Below are 20,231 nucleotides of genomic sequence, written 5' to 3'. Positions count from 1 at the left end.
CATTGTGCGTGCCGTTCTGATGCTGATCTAGGTAGGAGGTGTTGTGGGTGGGAGTTGTTATGTCAGGGGAGAGAGGGATGGGAGAGGTATGAGTGGGGGTCAAAGGGGTAGTGTTAGAGGGGCGGCTAGTGTATGAGGGGGAGAGATTTGTGACTGCGCTTGGGGAGTGTGGGGCGGTAACAGCAGGTGGGCGATTGACTAGGGTGCTGGGGGTAGAGGTGAGGTGCGTGTGGATCCGACGCTGACCTATGTTAGAAGTGTTGTGAGTGAGGGCTGCGACGTCAGGGGTGATAGTGCTGGTGGAGTTCTGGGTGGAGGTCCGCAGCTTGGAAAGGTGCTCTTTGAACTTGGGGAACAGGTTGTCTAGTAGTTCCAGGTTCTTGTCTGTGGATTGAATTAGGACAATCCCGTTATTGTAGATAGTAATGGTGGTTCTGCCAGGGAAGAGTTGGGAAGGTGTGATAGAGAGAGTTAGGCCATGAGCTGTTTTCCTGGTGGTGGAGACGGTGAGTAGGGTTAGGAACGCTTTTCTCCATTGGGCTCTGCGTGAGGTGTGGAAGATGATATCAATGTTCAGAGCTCCATTGCCCGGTGAGAAGTAGGTGTCGGCAAAGGGTGTTTCAGGGTGCGACCTCAAGAAGTTATGTTTAAAGCGTTTAGCGGCTTTTTTGGTGAGAGTGGAAGGGTAGTTGATTCTATATGTGTGCTTACCGATGAGATCCATGTTAGGATGGCTGTAACGTTGGGTGTGGGAGGAAAGACGACAATAAAACTGTCAGCCGTAGGTTACAGGGCACAGGAGTGACACTAGTGAGTGGCCAAAAGTAGCCAAAAATATAAGAGGTAGCAATCGGTGCAATCCAGGAACAAACAGTGCGTAGGTGCAGCTTACACAATGTACAATATATGAGAGGTAGCAATCAGCTTACACCATGTACAATATATGAGAGGTAGAAACCAGTTAGGTGGAGCCAAATTGACACATCATAATGTAAGAGGTAGCAACGGTGTAATCCAGGTGTAGAAAGTGGCTGGGTGCAGCTTACAAGACTAACGAAATATATGAGGTAATAATCAGTGCATCATAGTGATAAAAGTGAGATGGAAGCAGCTTACCAGACTGAAACAGCCGAATGAGGTAGCGATCATTGAATAATAGGGATAAAAGTGGGATGGGTGCAGCTTACAACATAGACAGTATACAAATATGAATAAAATACTAGTGAATTACTGGAGCCAATATACGTGCAAACAGATGACTGCAATAAACAAATATGACATTAATAAGCAACCTGTAGAATATGAGGTAGCAATCAGTGCATTGTCGGTGAGGAAGAGTGGAAATGGGTGTAAGTTACATACAGTGTAAAAGTACCAATAGTAATATAATAATATAATACTGCAATAAAAGGCAAACACTTAATCGCATAAAGATTTAAGTACAGGGCTATGTAGAGTCTGTGGTACCGATAGTCAAGAGTAATCAGAAAGACTAGTCCATGATGGCCGCCACTGAGAGAGGGAAGTCTAAATATGGCCGCCAAGTGAAGGGATCATTAGTCCTCTTTTGGTTGTTACTGTTTTCAGAGCAGGGAAGAGCAGTTTCAGATTCTATTCCGGCTGGCTCAGGATCTTGCATACCATGGGGAGTCTTATCTCAGTTTTTTGTTATCTTAAGTGGAGCTGCTGAGGGGCCTCGTGGGCTCAGGCGTGGGCTCAGTTTGTTTTTTGAGTATCAGTATGAGTGTCTGTATGGTTCGGTGGGAGATATTACTTAGCGTATAGATGCATGAATGAGCAACTCACTGTTTGTATGTGTTTTGAAGACAGCATCTGTGCAGGACTGTATGGGTGGATGAGTGTGTGTAAGGGTGTGTTAGTGAGTGAATGACTGTCTCAATAGTATCTTTATGAGTAACTACATATTTTTTAATCTAGTATATGTGAGTACTGATGTATATAAGTGATTATATCTGAGAGTGAGAGATTGGACGAGTTCCTGTATAAATAAGTATGTGTTTCTATAAGTGATTGTTTAAGAGAATAAGTATGTGTACGTTTCTGTAAAAGTAAGTGTAGTGGTGTGTGTATAGCTGTATATGCAAATAAATGGATGTTTGCATGTGTGAGTATGTGTGTGAGTAACTCTATGGATGAGTGTCGGTATGTAACAGGATGTATAGTTGTATGAGTACATATGATGAGTGAGTACATGTATGAGTGACTATATAGAACTGTTGGTGAATGAGTGGTATTGGTATCTCCATTTTTTTTAAATTTTAGTTTCTATTTTTGAATGTTTGTATCAAGGGTTATATTACGCTGAGAGGGGGTCTGCCACTCTTTCACAAGGATGATGTCATTAGTGATGTAATCAGTGATGTCATTTGAGATGTCATCAGTGATGTCATGAGTGATGTCACTGACCATGTCATGAGTGATGTAATATGTGATGTCATCAGCAGTGCATTGCGGGCGCGCGAGTTATAGTTAGCTGAACTAACTATAACGGGGGAATTTCAATGGTTTTGTATGGTGAAATGTCCAGCTAACTATAACATGTATGAAACCTATGGTTTTTTCAGTGAATTTCTAACGTTTTTTAAATGCTAATCCCTAACTATAACATGGCTGAAACCTATGGTTTTTTCAGTGAATTTCTAAGGTTTTTTAAATGCTAATTCCTAACTATAACGTGGCTGAAACCTATTGTTTTTTCAGTGAATTTCAAAGGCTTTGTAAATGATCATTTTTAAATGTATTGTTATAGTTTTTTATACTGATTTACTACATTATTTTAAATGATTTATTTTTAGATATTTTATTTTTTAAATTACGTTACATATTTTTAAAATAAATTGAAAAATAAAAGTTTTTAAAAATATTGAAATTGTAATAGATATTTTTTTTAAATATTTTTTTAATTTATATATATATTTTATATAGCAGGCAATGATATCCTATGGAAGGAAGTTCAAGTTACTGTAACTACGATTAGAATTACTTTTCAGGATCAGTAGTGGGATGAAAGATACAGCACTGAGGTCTCTCCTGATAACAGGTGAGTAAATCGGAATTCGTAGTTCGGCTGATTTTAGAGGAATTTTTTTAAGTTTCAAAACCCCACACTTGGAAAAATTTCCAAGTGAAACCAGTCAATGTTAGCCTATGGCAGGAAATTCAAGTTACTGTAACTACGATTAGAATTACTTTTCAGGATCAGTAGTGGGCTGAAAGATATGGCACTGAGGTCTTTCCTGATAACAGGTGAGTAAAACGGAATTCGTAGTTCGGCTGATTTTAGAGGAATTTTTTAAAGTTCCAAAACTCCACACTTGGAAAAAATTTCCAAGTGAAACCAGTCAATGTTAGCCTATGGCAGGAAATTCAAGTTACTGTAACTACGATTAGAATTACTTTTCAGGATCAGTAGTGGGCTGAAAGATACAGCACTGAGGTCTCTCCTGATAACAGGTGAGTAAATCGGAATTCGTAGTTCGGCTGATTTTAGAGGAATTTTTTAAAGTTCCAAAACTCCACACTTGGAATAATTTCCAAGTGAAACCAGTCAATGTTAGCCTATGGCAGGAAATTCAAGTTACTGTAACTACGATTCGAATTACTTTATAGGATCAGTAGTGGGCTGAAAGATACAGCACTGAGGTCTCTCCTGATAACAGGTGAGTAAATCGGAATTCGTAGTTCGGCTGATTTTAGAGGAATTTTTTAAAGTTCCAAAACTCCACACTTAGAAAAATTTCCAAGTGAAACAAGTCAATGTTAGCCTATGGACGGAAATTCAAGTTACTGTAACTACGATTAGAATTACTTTTTTAGATCAGTAGTGGGCTGAAAGATGCAGCACTGAGGACTTTCCTGATAACAGGTGAGTAAATCGGAATTCGTAGTTCGGCTAATTTTAGAGGAATTTTTTAAAGTTCCAAAACTCCACACTTGGAAAAATTTCCAAGTGAAACCAGTCAATGTTAGCCTTTGGCAGGAAATTCAAGTTACTGTAACTACGAGTAGAATTACTTTTCAGGATCAGTAGTGGGCTGAAAGATACAGCACTGAGGTCTCTCCTGATAACAGGTGAGTAAATCGGAATTCGTAGTTCGGCTGATTTTAGAGGAATTTTTTAAAGTTCCAAAACTCCACACTTGGAAAAATTTCCAAATGAAACCAGTCAATGTTAGCCTATGGCAGGAAATTCAATTTACTGTAACTTCGATTAGAATTACTTTTCAGGATCAGTAGTGGGCTGAAAGATGCAGCACTGAGGTCTTTCCTGATAACAGGTGAGTAAATCGGAATTCGTAGTTCAGCTGATTTTAGAGGAATTTTTTAAAGTTACAAAACTCCACACTTGGAAAAATTTCAAAATGAAACCAGTCAATGTTAGCCTATTGAAGGAAATTCAAGTTACTGTAATTATGGTTAGAATTACTTTTCAGGATCAGTAGTGCGCTCAGAGATGCAGCACTGATGTCTCTTGTGATAACAGGTGAGTAAATCAGAATTCGTACTTCAGCTGATTTTAGAGGAATTTTTTAAAGTTCCAAAACTCCACACTTAGAAAAATTTCCAAGTGAAACCAGTCAATGTTAGCCTATGGAAGGAAATTCAAGTTACTGTAAGTACGATTAGAATTACTTTTCAGGATCAGTAGTGGGCTGAAAGATACAGCACTGAGGTCTCTCCTGATAACAGGTGAGTAAATCGGAATTCGTAGTTCAGCTGATTTTAGAGGAATTTTTTAAAGTTCCAAAACTCCACACTTGGAAAACTTTCCAAGTGAAACCAGTCAATGTTAGCCTATGGAAGGATATTCAAGTTACTGTAACTACGATTATAATTACTTTTCAGGTTCAGTAGTGGGCTGAAAGATGCAGCACTGAGGTCTTTCCTGATAACAGGTGAGTAAATCGGAATTCCTAGTTCGGCTGATTTTAGAGGAATTTTTTAAAGTTCCAAAACTCCACACTTGGAAAAATTTCCAAGTGAAACCAGTCAATGTTAGCCTATAGAAGGAAATTCAAGTTACTGTAAGTATGGTTAGAATTACTTCTCAGGATCAGTAGTGGGCTGAAAGATGAAGCACTGAGGTATCTCCTGATAACAGGTGAGTAAATCGGAATTCGTAGTTCGGCTGATTTTAGAGGCATTTTTTAAAAGTTCCAAAACTTCACACTTAGAAAAATTTCCAAGTGAAACCAGTCAATGTTAGCCTATGGAAGGAAATTCAAGTTACTGTAATTATGGTTAGAATTACTTTTCAGGAACAGTAGTGCGCTCAAAGATGCAGCACTGACGTCTCTTGTGATAACAGGTGAGTAAATCAGAATTCGTAGTTCGGCAGATTTTACAGGAATATTTTGCTCAATAGTGAAGGAAGGAAGGGGCCTGAGGTAACATGTTTGCAAACACACCCTGTGGCGCGTTTTAGGTTGGGGAATTAATTCCTCTTCAATCCTGAGGTCCCCTGGGAGCCAACTAGCCCACCAGGTACCTCCAGTATGCGCCAGGGAGCTGCTTTGTAGACAGGTGTTTAGAGGGCACGCTCCCTTTTTACAGAACTCTGCAACGCAGCTCCGTGGTGCTTACTGGAGATACCTGTTGGACTTGTTGGCCCCTAGGGGACCTCTGGATTGAAGAAGAATTAATTCCCCAAATGTGCAAACGCGCCACAGGGCATGTTTGCACATATATCACCTCTAGCCCCGCCCCCTACCTTCACCACTGTGCAAACACGCCCCGTACCGTGTTCTAAGTTGGGGGATTAAGGGGCATATTACCAACAACTAGCGATAATTTTTGTCTCTAACTTGTTTAGAGACAAAAATTATCGCCGCACATCGGCGATTTTTATCGCAGATAAACCTTGCTATTAGCAAGGTTTATCGCAAATGCGATAAAAAACGGCCGCAATGCATGAATATCGCTGAAAAGTCAGCGATATTCATGCATTATCGAGCAAATGCTCTTAGCCATGTTATCCACCTCCCATTGGATAACATGGTGAAGAACTGCTCAGGGCAGGTGTTAGCTTTTGGAGATATTCGAGCTTAGCGCGAATATCTCCAAAAGTTGGTAATAGGAGATAGCAATGTTAGCGACTGTTTCCAGTCGCTAACATCTTGGCACGCCCACTTTGCATGTCATTAGTGATAAATATCACTGACATGCAAAGCGGGGCCCAAGATGGTCGCTATCTCCTATTAGCTGTCACTAACTGGTGTTAGCGACAGCTTGGTAATAGGGAGATCATTTTATCTCCGCTTTCTTGGCTTTTAAAGCCAAAAAAGCGGAGATAAAACCCCTTGATAATATGCCCCTAAGTCCCCTTGTATACTGGGGGTCCATGGGGGCCAACTAGCCCACCAGGAACCTCCAGTATGCGCCGGGGGCTGCGTTGCAGAGAGGTGTAAAAAGGAGCGTGGCCTCATTACACCTCTCTGCAATGCAGCCCCCTGGCACGTTTGCAGAGGGGGATCTAATTCCCCTTGCATACTGGGGGTCCCTGGGGGCCAAGTAGCCCACCAGGAACCTCCAGGGTGCGCCTGGGGGCTGCATTGCAGAGGGGTGTAATGAGGCCTCGCCCCTTTTTACACCTCTCTGCAATGCAGCCCCTTCCCTTTTTTTTTTTAAATCGGGAAGGGGGCTGCGTGTCCCCCCACCCAGGGCCATACTCCACCCCAGGGACCCCATCCCCCGGGGCATAGGTCTTTTTCTATTTATTTATTTTTAAATTAGGAGGGGGGCTGCTTTGCCCCCCTCCTGTGACCACCTTTGACCTCGGGGACCCCATCCCCGGGCCGGCCTTTTTTAAATAAATTTTTTGGGGGGAGGGGGGCCGTGTGGCCCCCCTCCCGGGCCACTTCTGGCCTGGGGACCACAACCCCCGAGGCCTGGACCTCCTCGTTGGGGGCCCTGGGGGGTCCCCAAGCCCCCCACGGTCCCTGCCGGCTCCCCGCATCCTGCGGGAGTCAGCATTGCTTTTCTGCATGGGGAGCAGCTACCATGCTGCTCCCCATGCAGAAAAGCAATAGTCTTTGGTTTTTGGAAGAGAGAGCAGGTTTCCTGCTCTCTTCCAAAAACCAAAGAAGTTTGCTATGGTAGGGCGGGAGCTGCGAGACTCCCGCCCTACCATACCAAACAGCAGTGTCCCGGGGCTGGGCCCCCGGGATACTGCAGGAGCCGGCCTGGGAGGTGGTAGTCCCCAGGGCTCCAGGAGGGGGGCTGCGTGGCCCCCTCCCAACAATTGTAAAGCCCCAGAGGGTGGTGGTCCCCGAGGCTGGGGGGTCCATCACGGATCCCCTATTTTAAATATTAGTGCCCCGGGGAGGTGGCGGTCCTCGGGGCATGTGGGGAGGTTTGAGCCCCCACACAGGTTTTAAAAAAAAATGTATTCGAAGCTCTGGGGGGGTGGCGGTCCCCGGTCATACTTAGTAATAAAGCCCCAGGGGGTGGCGGTACCTGGGGCTCGGGGGGCCTTAGAGGCCCCCATCATCAATATCAAAGCCTCGAGGGGTGGCTGTCCCCGGCGCTGCGGGGGGCCGTGTGCCCCCGCTATCATAAATACTCTGCCCCGGAGGGTGGTGGTCCCCGGGGCAGTGTGGGGGGGATTGGGCCACCCCCACACATTTTTGCATTTTGCCCCCAGGATTTAGTCCTCTCGGGGGCTAATTTGAAACAAGCATTTACAATGCAATGGTCTCGGCATTGTTAAAGTTAGAGCTATTGGCATTGCTCATGACATTATTTGTATTTATGTTTTTGTTTTTAAAACATATAAATAAATGGCATTGTCATTTACAATGCCAATAGCTTAATCTCTTGCAAATGCGAGACCTATTCCATTTGCACCCACACACAGAGCCACACACACATACAGAGCCACCCACACAGAGTCATTCACATAGAGCCACCCACACACACACACAGAGCAACGCACACAAAGAGCCACCTACAAAAAAAGCTACCCACAGAGCCACACACATACACACAGAGCCACACACACACACACACACACAGCCACCCCCACACACACAGAGAGAGCCCCACATACACACAGAGAGCCACACACACACACAGAGAGAGCCACGCACACACACACACAGAGCCCCACACACACACAAAGAGCCTCCCCACACACACACACACACACAAGAGCCACACACACACACACACACACAGAGCCACACACACACACACACAGAGCCACACACACACACAGAGAGCCACACACGCACACAGAGAGAGCCCCCCCCCACACACACACACAGAGAAAGCCACACACGCACACAGAGAGAGCCCCCCCACACGCACAGAGCCCCACACACACACACACACAGCCCCCCCCCCACACACACACAGAGCCACACACACACACACACACACAGAGCCACACACACACACACACACAGACACACACACACACACACAGACACACACACACACACAGAGCCACACACACACACACAGAGAGCCCCACAAACACACACAGTGCCCCCCACACACACACACACAGAGCCCCCCACACACATACACACACACAGAGCCCACTCCACACACACACAGAGCCCCCCCCACACACACACAGAGCCCCCCCACACACACACAGAGCCCCATACATAGGGAACAGAGGCCCGTAAAAATGATCACACACACACACAGAGCCCCCCACACACACATAGTCCCCACACAGGGAACACATCAAGATGCTATGTAAATACTAGTCTACGAGAGTAAATTGCCAAGATTAGATAAAAGAGATATAGATAAGACTGCATGCTACTATTATTCTGTGAGTAGCAGCCTGGATGAAATCATATGCGGTCAGCGTCACATACGGAGTCGTTCAAAACACACCATCTAATCATCTGTATTGCTAGCCACAATACGTCCATGTGTTAACCAGATGCAAGGTATCTGTCTACGATAGAATACGGTCTTATTTTTAAGAGGCATATATGGGAAACATAATAATCGGTGTATTATTGTAGATGCATGCGAACAACACATTTAGCATGGGTATCAATAATGACATGCAGTCCCACAGTCTAATATCGACATAATAGAGCCATGTAAAAGCACACGTATTAGGGTCAACCTCCCACTGCATGACGATCAGATAGCTCCACGTTGGCGGCCACAAATAGATCACACTATGCGTTGTTACAATATCCCTTACAGCCAATGAAATGGACCCGCACAACAAACAATGTAGCCGGGCACTTTATCAAGCCACTTACCAGGGTGCAAATATTGCAGTACAGGCGGGCGCTGTGGGACGAGTCAGCGAACCGGCAGTAAAAATTCAGAAATGATCGCGGTTGATTTTAAATGAGTCCAACAAGCCGGGGCGACGATGTCACGTGAACTGAATATTAAAAACCACGTCATCACGGCAACTCTAACGTGGCGGCCATCTTATAAGGGTAAGAAAGTAATGTTTGGCTATTACAATGGAGCCCATTAAGACTACCCATCAAAATATAGATTCTGAGATGGAATGTTATTAATGGTCTTATTGAAATCACTAATTTATGTGCCAACATATACAGATGTAAGATTTAATAGTCCAAAAAAAAAGCCTGAGTTAATTTCAGACCTTGGAGACCCGACAGTCCGGAAGACTAACGTGACGTGAACCGGGCATAACAAACCACGTCGTCTAGACTACTCAGACTAAGCGGCCATCTTGTTATGGTAGACAAGTGCAAAAACAGCAGTTCTATGACAGGAGGCAAGACTACCCGACAAAGCTTAGTAAAAAGCGAAGGTATCAATGAGCGCTCCTATGAAAATAGCCTATTGGGTCGTCACCAAGCAGGACAATGAAAATATGGTGGTCCCATTACAGATGCAAAGCACACCCTGATGCCAAATGTGACGCAGGCTGACAGTTAATCATACTGAATAAATGCAACTAAACAATACCATTCACAATTGCAGACAGAGACAAAACCCACCTGGCCCGGGCTGACCTCAGACTCGAACACTTAATACACAAAGGTGACCTTGTCTCAGTCATACTTAAGTGGCCAAGTTATAGTGAGAGGAGTTGACCTAATGGCCAAGGCGCTCGACCTCAGACCTGGGGATCTAGATTCGAGTCTCGGTAATGACGCCAAAAAACCTCGTGTGATTCTGGGCAAATCACGTAATCACCCCGTGCCTAAAATGAAAGTGTGTCCTCATGTAACGTAACTGGTGCTATGTAAAGTGCTCTGATACCTGATTCGGTTCGGGTCTAGTTCGCGCTATATAAAACTCTGCAAAAAAAAAAAATATATATAGTGTATTGTGTGACAAGGCCATGCACACCACCATGTTTCTCCGAGGCGAGGCAAAAATGCCTCGGAGAAACCAGCGTCATTTTTGGGATTGAGGGGCGTGTTTTATTTCTCTCCTCTTCCGATTTACTGGAATGTTAAATTCCAGCCAATGGGAAGAGGAGTGAAAGAAAACAGAAAGAAACGAAAAAACACACCCCTCAATCCCAAAAAGACGGGGCTTGAACGTACAGACGCCCCTCTCCTCCAATGGCTGGCCTCCGTTTAGGAAGCCAGCCAATGGAGAAGAGGGGCGGGCTCAAGCCCCCATACTGTAAACAAAATTTCTCACCAACGAGACTGCGCAAGCGCAGCCCACGCAGGCCGAGACCTAAAAAGCAGACCGGGGTTTGTTTGTTTTTTCCGCACGGTACGCGTACCCCGCGATTTAAAAATTAAATAAATAAATTGGGGGGCCTTGGGGGTCCTTGTGGGACCCCCTGAGCAGGCCTAGGGGGTCAGGGTGTTTCTACCCTGCCCTCTTTTTGTGTTCTGCACGTTTGTTTTTCTAATTTCTTGTGCCTCAGTTCTACCGAAAGCGGTACAAAAGGCGGTGGTGATGGACGGAGCATCTGAACCAATCAAACACTGACACCCAGTTAAAAGATCTGGGTTTGATCCATCACCGTTCTTTAGCCCACTCTGCCACCCCAGTTCAGACATGGCTATATGCAAATCAGTCTGACCCTGTGCCTCATGGGAACAGTCCAGCCCGAACTGCCAAGCCATGCCTTCCCTGGACCGGAAACAAGCTTCCGAGGACCGGTTTCTGGCATTCCAGCCGTCTTCAGCCCGGCTTGCTTGAATCCAGTGGCAAAGTGAGCAAGGGATCTCACGTCTGAGCATACCCTGCCACACTTATGGCGGCCAAAAGCGGTCCAAAGGGGGGTGGTGATGGATGGAGCATCTGAACCAATCAAACACTCACACCCAGTCAAAAGATCTGGGTTTGATCCATCACCGTTCTTTAGCCCACTCTGCCACCCCAGTTCAGACATGGCTATATGCAAATCAGTCTGACCCTGTGCCTCATGGGAACAGTCCAGCCTGAACTGCCAAGCCATGCCTTCCCTGGACTGGAAACAAGCTTCCGAGGACCGGTTTCTGGCATTCCAGCCGTCTTCAGCCCGGCTTGCTTGAATCCAGTGGCAGTTCTACCGAGGCACAAGATGGCTGCCAACACTTCCTGGTTTGCAGTGTTGACAGCCAAGTAGCATTCAGCTCGTGCTCGGGAAGGTACAGGTACTGTAAGCTTACGGTAAGCTCCTCAAGATATATCTATGATTTTACTTTTGATTTTCTCAGGGACTACTGAACGATTTACACCATTTAACAAAAAGCTTGATCTGCGAACCGAACTCTACCTTTTTGACAAATTTGGTGTAATACCGTTCAGCCGTTCGGGCTGTAATCCTGGCTAAAGGTCCTATGGAAAATTGCATGGGGAAAACATGTAGACAGACACATAGATCGATAGATAAACAGATAGATAGATAGATAGATAGATAGATAGATAGATAGATAGATAGATAGATAGATAGATAGATAGATAGATAGATAGATAGTAAGATAGATGGATAGATAGATAGATAGATAGATAGATAGATAGATAGATAGATAGATAGATAGATAGATAGATAGATAGATAGATAGATAGATAGATAGATAGATAGATAGATAGATAGATAGATAGATAGATAGATAGATAGATGGAGCATATTACTACTGCACAAAGGAGTGTCCTAGGACTAGTCTGAAACATAGAAAGAGTCATGGCCAAAATATTACAATGAGACAGTCAATAAACAAGGGACTCATTTTGATGTTGTTGGGACCACCACCACCAGGCCGTCGGTGGCGCTCCCACCGACATCAAGGTCATCGGTACAACTATCACATTACGATGCAAATTGTTGGACCGTAGTGGTCTTGGGAACAAGGAGCCCATCAGGGTGGCAGTTGGACACTAATCCCTACAATGGAGGTGGTGCCTGTGTAGCCACTACCGTAGGCGTTAGGATATCCATTTCCCACAGTCTATTCATGGTGGTGCCATGGTCATGAAAATGATGTCAGAAAGGGACTTTGGGGGCCCCAAGCAGGGTCCCTGTCCCCCATGGGCCACTACTAAGTGGCCAGTGCCCCCAAACATCCATGTACCATGTGCCAGGCAACACATGGTGCCTGGCACATGGTGCATGTATGTTTGAAAAGTGCCTGTTTGTACTGCAGCTTGTGCTGCAGCCCCTTTCCTGGGCCACAGCACAAGCTGCAGTACAAAAAAGGCACATTCCGACAGCCATGTTGGAGGTCCTATCGTAATCGGGCAGGTGGGACCGCCTGCTAATTGTTAGACGGACACCTTCCTGTGGCGATGGTGGTCAGACCGCCATCATAATGAGGGCCTAAGTTTCTATCATTTTCCAAAAAGTCTGTATGCCAAGTAACCTGGAAGGCCTATAAACAAAGAATTACAATAATGTAACTTAGAGGTTATCACTGGATACTACACATTTTTTCTAGAGGCATTAGACAAAAGTAGTATGATTTTCCTACTGATGTTTATCATGAGGAATGAACACTTGGGGGCCAACTACCCCATCTGTTACCTCCAGTAAGTCACCCACAGTGGGACGGCTTGAAGGTCTTCTGAGGCCATGCCCCCATTTGTCCACCACTCTGCAAACGCGCCGCCTGGCACAGTACTGGTTGGGGGATGAAGTCCATTTTACTCCTGAGAGACTTGGGGGCCATGAAGCCCTCCTGGTACCTCCTGTAAGTCCTACGCAGAGGAAATCCTGAGCGCCGGTCGGAGGCCCAGCCCCTTTTCTCCACCACTCTGCAAACATGACTGCTAGTTAAAGAAGCATTGTAATGCAATAGGTCTCGCATTTGAGATTAGAGCTAATGGCGTAGAAAATGTAAACATTTTACTAATGTTTTGTGTAGTGGAGTGGAATGGATGTACATTGTGTGTAATGGAATTATGTGGTATGTTGGGCAGTGAAATTATGTGGACAGAAAATATGTGGTTTTCAATGTATAGGAATTATGTAGAGTGGGTTTATGTGTTATGGAATTATGTGGTGTGATAGTCAGTGTTGTGGAGTGGTAACCTCAGGGTTAGAATTCCTAATTTCCATAGAAGCTAAACTATAAACTCAATAAGTCACAAAAAAGAAGGAACCACTGAGGAGCACTTATGGACCTAGTCAGAGGTATGAGCAGGGACACTGGAATCATATGACTGTTCGTCCGCAGCGATGTTCGCATAATTATGCATTTTCCACAGTTGCCACATAATCCATCATCTGCTACATAAACTGCAGATTTGAACAAAAAAAACGTGTTTCTAGGTCAAACGGCTCAAATTACCAAAAATGCAGTGACAAGTGTGAAAGCATAGTTGAAGGCCCTTTGCAAAGCTGGAATTGTCATCTGTTACTTATTGCTAAATGTGGGTGTTAAATTGATACTAATGGTGCACAAACTACTCTTGCCTCTTTATGCACCTCTCCTGCCCCTTTCTGTACCTTGCTTGCCTCTTTCTGCACTCCTCTTACTTTTTTCTGCACCTCTCTTGTTTCTTTCGGCAACTCTCTTGTCTCTTTTATCACTTCTCTTGGTTCTTTTTGTACCTCTGTTGCTTCTTTCAGCACTTCTCTTGTCCCTTCTGTCACTTCTATTGCCTGTTTCTGCACCTCGCTTGTCTCTTTTTGCGCCACTCTTGCCTCTTTCTGTATCCCTCTTTCTGCACCATTCTTGCCTCTTTCGGTACCCCTGTTCCATTTTTCTGCACATCTCTTGTCTCTTTGTGCACCTCTCGTGCCTCTTTCTGTACTTCTATTTCCTCTTTCTGCCCCTCTGTTGCTTCTTTCTGCACTTCTCTTGCCTCTTTCTGCATCTCTGTGCCTTTTTTCAGCACTTCTCTTGCTTCTTTCTACACCCTTCTTGCCTCTTTCTGCACCTCTGTTGCTTCTTTCTGCTCCCATCTTGCCTCTTTCTGTACCCCTGCTCCCTCTTTCTGCATCTCTCTTGCCTCTTTCTGCACCCTTGTTCTCTCTTTCTGTACCATTTTCTGTATCTCGCTTGCCTCTTTCTGCATCTCTCTTATCTCTTTCTGCACCTCTCTTATTTTTTGTGCACTTCTCCTGCCTCTTTCTGTACTTCTCTCGCCTCTTACTGTACTCAAATGGGAAGTACAAGCTGTCAACTTTAAAGGTCTGCATGCTCTCGTGACTGAGGTATATGTCTACTTGTACATGTATTCTCACATGTGTTATGCATCTGAAGATAGTAGAGTAAAAAGAGGGTAGCTTCTGCTATGGGTGGTCAAACTTCTCAGTTCTGTTCTGTCATTCGGTTGCACAGACAGACATGTCTTACGTATGAAAGTGTTATAGAGTCCCTCAAATATTCTATTGAATACCCATGTGCCCTGAATTATGAGCAGAAATTAATACGTAGACCTTCTTGTACAAAAATTTACAGAGTATGCTGTTTGAAACACAGGTATTCAAGTATTTGTATGTTTATGTTTATGTAACATGTCACTAGGTAACAGCACAGACACGCATATATACCTTCACTAACTTGGTGAGACTTACAACAGTGATATGGTTAGGATTGCTGTTTTATGTTTGGTAGGCCTAACATTCTGAACAGTCGATGAATAGTGAGCCTTCAAGAGACGTGATTAGGCTTCTTTGTATGAGTCATTAGAAAGGTGCAATAGAAGTAGGCCTCTTTCTGCATCTCTGTTGCTTCTTTCTGCTCTTCTCTTGGTTCTTTCTACACCCTTCTTTTTCTTTCTGTACATGTCCTACCTATGTAGGCATAGTTGGAAATTAGCATTTAAAAAACCTTAGAAATTCACTGAAAAAAACACATGTTTCAGGGATGTTCTAGTTAGTACTTAGTATTTAAAAAACCTTAGAAGTTCACTGAAAAAAGCACAGGTTACTCAGACGTTATAGTTAGGAAATAACATTAAAAAAACCTTAGATATTCACTGAAAACCACAGGTTTCAGGGACGTTATCGTTAGGCTGACATTTTACTCCTACAATACCAGAGAAATTCATCTGTTATAGTTAGCTGAACTAACTATAACTCTGGCCCCCGGAATGCACTGCTGATGATGTCACATATTCTATTGCTCATGACATGGTCAGTGACATCACCGATGACATTTCAAATGACTTCATGAAATTAAATGAAATATGGGTTTTTGTAGAGTGGGTGTTTGCCATGGCGTCTTAGCGCTAGCTGTAATCAATCAATGCCAGGATCGTCGTGGGGTGTATGAGCGAATAGCCAAGTTTTCAAGGCCTTTCTAAACATTAGCAAATTGCTTTGCTTTCTGAGGCTAATAGGCATCGTGTTCCATAGTTTAGGTGCCTTGTGCAAAAAGCTTCTGCCACCCCACATTAACGTCCTGATCCTTGGGACGACTAGCAAAGAGGCTGATGCTGATCTAAGCTCTCGCTGTGGTGTATAACGGTTAATGTGTTGATTAAGGTAGGCTGACCCAGTACCATGCAGGGTCTTATGCAGAATGCACAAGGATTTAAAATTAATCCTTGCCTGTACTTGTAGCCAGTGCAGGTCTCAGATGGCTTGGCTGGTAGGGCTGAATTTAGGAATTTTGAGGAGTATGCGAGCCGCAGCGTTCTGTAGGATCTGCAATTTTCCTATTACACTCCTTTTTGCTTTCAAGTAGAGGGCATTACAATAATCAATCTTGGAAAGTACTAACACAGTGATGACTGTCTTTTCTAAGGGCCATGGGGATAAAAGGTAAAATCTTACTAAGAATCTTCAGAGTGTAGAAGCATGCGGAGGTAATGTTATTAACTTGGTCGGATATAGCAAAGTGGTCCTTTATTTTGACCCCAAGATTTTTAACTTGCTTGACCGGCAAAGGGCAGGATCCGGCTTCTTCCGGCTACCAGGTTGAGTTCCAAATGGAAGTGTTGTTTTCAAACATGTCCACTTCAATCTTTCTGGTATTCAATTTTAAACAATTTTCCGACATTCAAGTAATAATGTGACTCATGCAGTTATTAAAACTGAGTGACACTTCCTCAGGTTTGGATGTTAGGGAGACGACTATTCGTGTGTTGTTGGCATAAGATACAACTTTAAAACCATGGGAGAGTATGAGTTTGGTTAGTGGGGTGATGTAAACATTGAAAAGGGTAGGGGAAAGTGATGATCCCTGAGGGACACCACATGGCAGGGCATATGTATGTGATTTATGTTCATCTACCTTAATGGATTGTTCTCTACCAGATAGATATGATCGGAGAATGTCTGAGGCCTTGTTTACAACTCCTATATCGGCCAAGCGCTGAATAAGAGTATGATGATCAACCGTATCAAACACGGCCGATAGGTCGAATAAAACCAGTAATGCCTCCCCCATCAAGCTAGATACGTATATCCTCTGTAGCTGCGACCAGTGCAGATTCTGTGCTGTGACCGGGACGGAAACCATGTTGCACTGAATCAAGTTTATCATTTTCCTCTATGAATGATAGTAGTTCTTTGTTAAGAGCTTTTTCCAGTACTTTTGAGGAGAATGGTAGGCATGAAATTGGCTGATAATTGCTAACCTCGATGGGTTCCAAGGTTGGCTTCTTCAGAATGGGTCTTACTAAGGACTTTTTCCAGATATCAGGTAAATGCCCAACACACAGAATGTTATTTAGAAGAGGTGTTCATTTATTATCAATTATACTGGGTGCCATGTGGAAAACCATGGCAGGGCAGGGGTCCAAAGGGGAACCCGACTTAGTTGCCACTCGCCAGTATTAGCTTCTCGACTTTGTCTACTGTTAGAGTATGGAACTCGTGTAGAGAGACCTGCGTGGTCTGATTGTCATGGTGAGATTGGCATGATTTTGTCTCTATTTTACTATTAGAGAACTCTTCAAAGACTTTGACTACTTTATCACAGAAGTAGTCTACTAATTTATCGCAGAACTGACTAGTGAAATTTAGCTGTTTGTTGCTGCCGAAGTTGGATAGAGCAGAAACAGTCTTAAGAAGCTCTCTGGCTGAGTTCTTAGATGCCGTAACTTTCTCCATAAAGAAGCTAGACTTTGATGAGATTATTACATTTTTGCACCTCCTCATACCCTAATATAACCTTTCATATACCCACTCCAAAATATAGACTATCATTCTCGAAACCATAGACACACCAATACCAGATAGTACATACCCACTCACTGATTCATAGGTCTACACACACATCCACTCACTCACCCATACAGTCACTCATACATGCAGTCACTCATCAATACAGCCACTGATATATACACTCATACATCCATACAGATACTCAAACACCGCCACTCACCCACAGAGTTACTCACACACCTAGTCAGTCACCCAAAGAATCAATCATAATACCATTTACTCACCAAAACAATTATACACATACCACCTCAATTATTCATACAGATAGTAACACATACTTACTCTCTTCTACGATCACTGACATAAGCACATGCTCATCCATACAGCCACTTTTACAATCACTCACTCTCACATATAGTCACTTATATACTGTAACACTCACATATACTGCCTTTGATATATGAAGTTACTCACACATATAGCACTGAGACATAATGTAGCTGCTTACCAACCCATGCAGCCACTTACACACCAACTGACAGACTGATATAGACATTCACACAGATTAGTCATTCACCCATGCATTCACTAAGACATGTTTAAGCACTCACTTATACAGTCAGTCACGCACCTACTGAATCCTCCATTCAGACACTCATACGCCCACTCATTCTTCAATACACCTATATATATATATAATATTCTTAAACTTTTTAGAAACACTCAGTGTTGTCATCAGTGATGTCATTTGAAATGTCATGAGTGATGTCATCAGTGATGTTACTGGCCCTGTCATGAGTGATGTAATATGTGATATCATCAGCAGTGCATTGCAGGGAAATTAGTTATAGTTAGCTCAGCTAACTATAACAAATGATTTTCTCTGGATTTGCATGAATGAAATGTAAACCTAACTATAATGTCCCTGAAACCAGTGATTTTTTTCAGTAAAAAGAAAAAGAAAAAAAGAAATATATATATATATATATATATATATATATATATATATATATATATATATATATATATATATATATATATATATATTACCTAGGTCGCCAGTAGGTAGTTATAGTTAGGATTGTTTTCCATAGGAAATCCGCAACATTCTATTGGGAATAACTTTGGCGCCGGTGGACGAATCTTCGTGTGTTTCTCAAGGAAGATGGCCCGCTCCTCTCTGCTCCTTCCCTGAAAGTTTGGGGGGGATTCATCAAGCGGTGGCCGAGATATTTGGGGGGTCCCAAAACGTGTTTTCCCCATGTTAATTTCCATAGGGCGGTTGGACTCACTTTTAGCCCGAACGGCTGAATGGATTTCCACCAAACTTGGCAAAATTGTAGGGACTGGTAGCCCGATGTGCCTTTGCTATGTCTCAAGATATGTGCTCCAGTGGATTTTGAGTAATTGAGGTTCAAAAAAATATATATATCTATATGCGCGCCCCGGTACGCGCACCGGGGCGCGTACCAGCGCGCTACGCGAGTTCACGAGGGGAAAGCTGATTAGCTCTCGGGTGTTTGTCAACATTCCAAACAGTCCGGAGCGGCCGCCATCTTGTGTCTCAGTAGGATCGAGACACAAGAGGTGGCGAAAACAAAGGGGGAAATGACCAAAAGGGGGCAGGGTAGGCCCCCCCTGACCCCATAGGTTTGATGTGGGGGCCATAAAAGGGCTTCGCGGGGGGGAGCGCCCGGTACGCGCACCGGGGAGCGCACCGGGGAGTGTACCGGGGAGCGTACCGGGGAGCGTACCATGGGGAAAACCCACTCACTTACTCTTTTTCATTTTTTTAAGAACACAGCTCTTTGATGAGAATTGGAGGTAGTTCTGAAAAGAACTTTTTTTTTCTTCTTTTTTTCGTTTTTTAGAACAAAAACAAAAACATTGAATGGGAAACTGCTCAACAGGAGCAAAAAAACAAAACAAAATTAGGGCTGGGAACGGCAGCGATGGTTATCCAATGCTCGAACCATGAGCAGAACACTTTGTTCGCCATAGCAAAGTAACTTATCGCAATATCTGCATTTAATAACGCCTTTATTAAAAGCAGGCTGGATGTTGGGAATCTGTTCTTGTGATTGCTCCCTCCCTGATGCAGTTTGACCTCCGGTTGAAGTAGAGGCCCCATCACTGGGAGCCTCTCGTGCCAGAGCCCTGACACTCTCCCGGGCAAAGTTCTGGGGCTGCCTCCTCTCGACATGTCGAATCATCGTCGAGTTTCCAAATGAATACTTCTTTCTGGGGTCACCCCGTGACAGGACAGTTTTACAAATCCTGCACTCCACCTTTGGAGCATTTACTTTTTTCTGATCAGGTGGAATGGAAAAAAACTTCCATATAAAGTGTTGTTTTATTTTCAGCTGAGGAACCTCTTCATCCAGAAATCCCTCTGACTCATCTTCACTGCTGGATGCTCTGGCAGCCATGGTAATGCAAGATATTAATTCAGCAAAGAGCCGACAGCAAAAAGAGAGGTCTTGCAGTCACAAAAGTGAAGGAAGAAGTGAAGGAAATGGATGGGGATTTCATTCCTTCTTAAAAAAAAAACTGTTAACAACCAATGAAAAGAGGTATTTTCAGGTCACATGACCCGACGCGCTTACGCTACGCGCCCCGGGGCGTGCCCGGCGGCGCTTACGTAGCGCGATTGTATGCGCTCGGGCGCTTCAATGGTTTTATGCGAGTAAAATTTCCAGCTAACTATAACTGGTGTGAAACCTATGGTTTTTTCAGTGAATATATATAT

This window comes from Lissotriton helveticus, chromosome 6 (assembly GCF_964261635.1).
Source record: "Lissotriton helveticus chromosome 6, aLisHel1.1, whole genome shotgun sequence".
Classification (NCBI taxonomy): Eukaryota; Metazoa; Chordata; class Amphibia; order Caudata; family Salamandridae; genus Lissotriton; species Lissotriton helveticus.
This window is presented reverse-complemented; position numbering follows the sequence as displayed.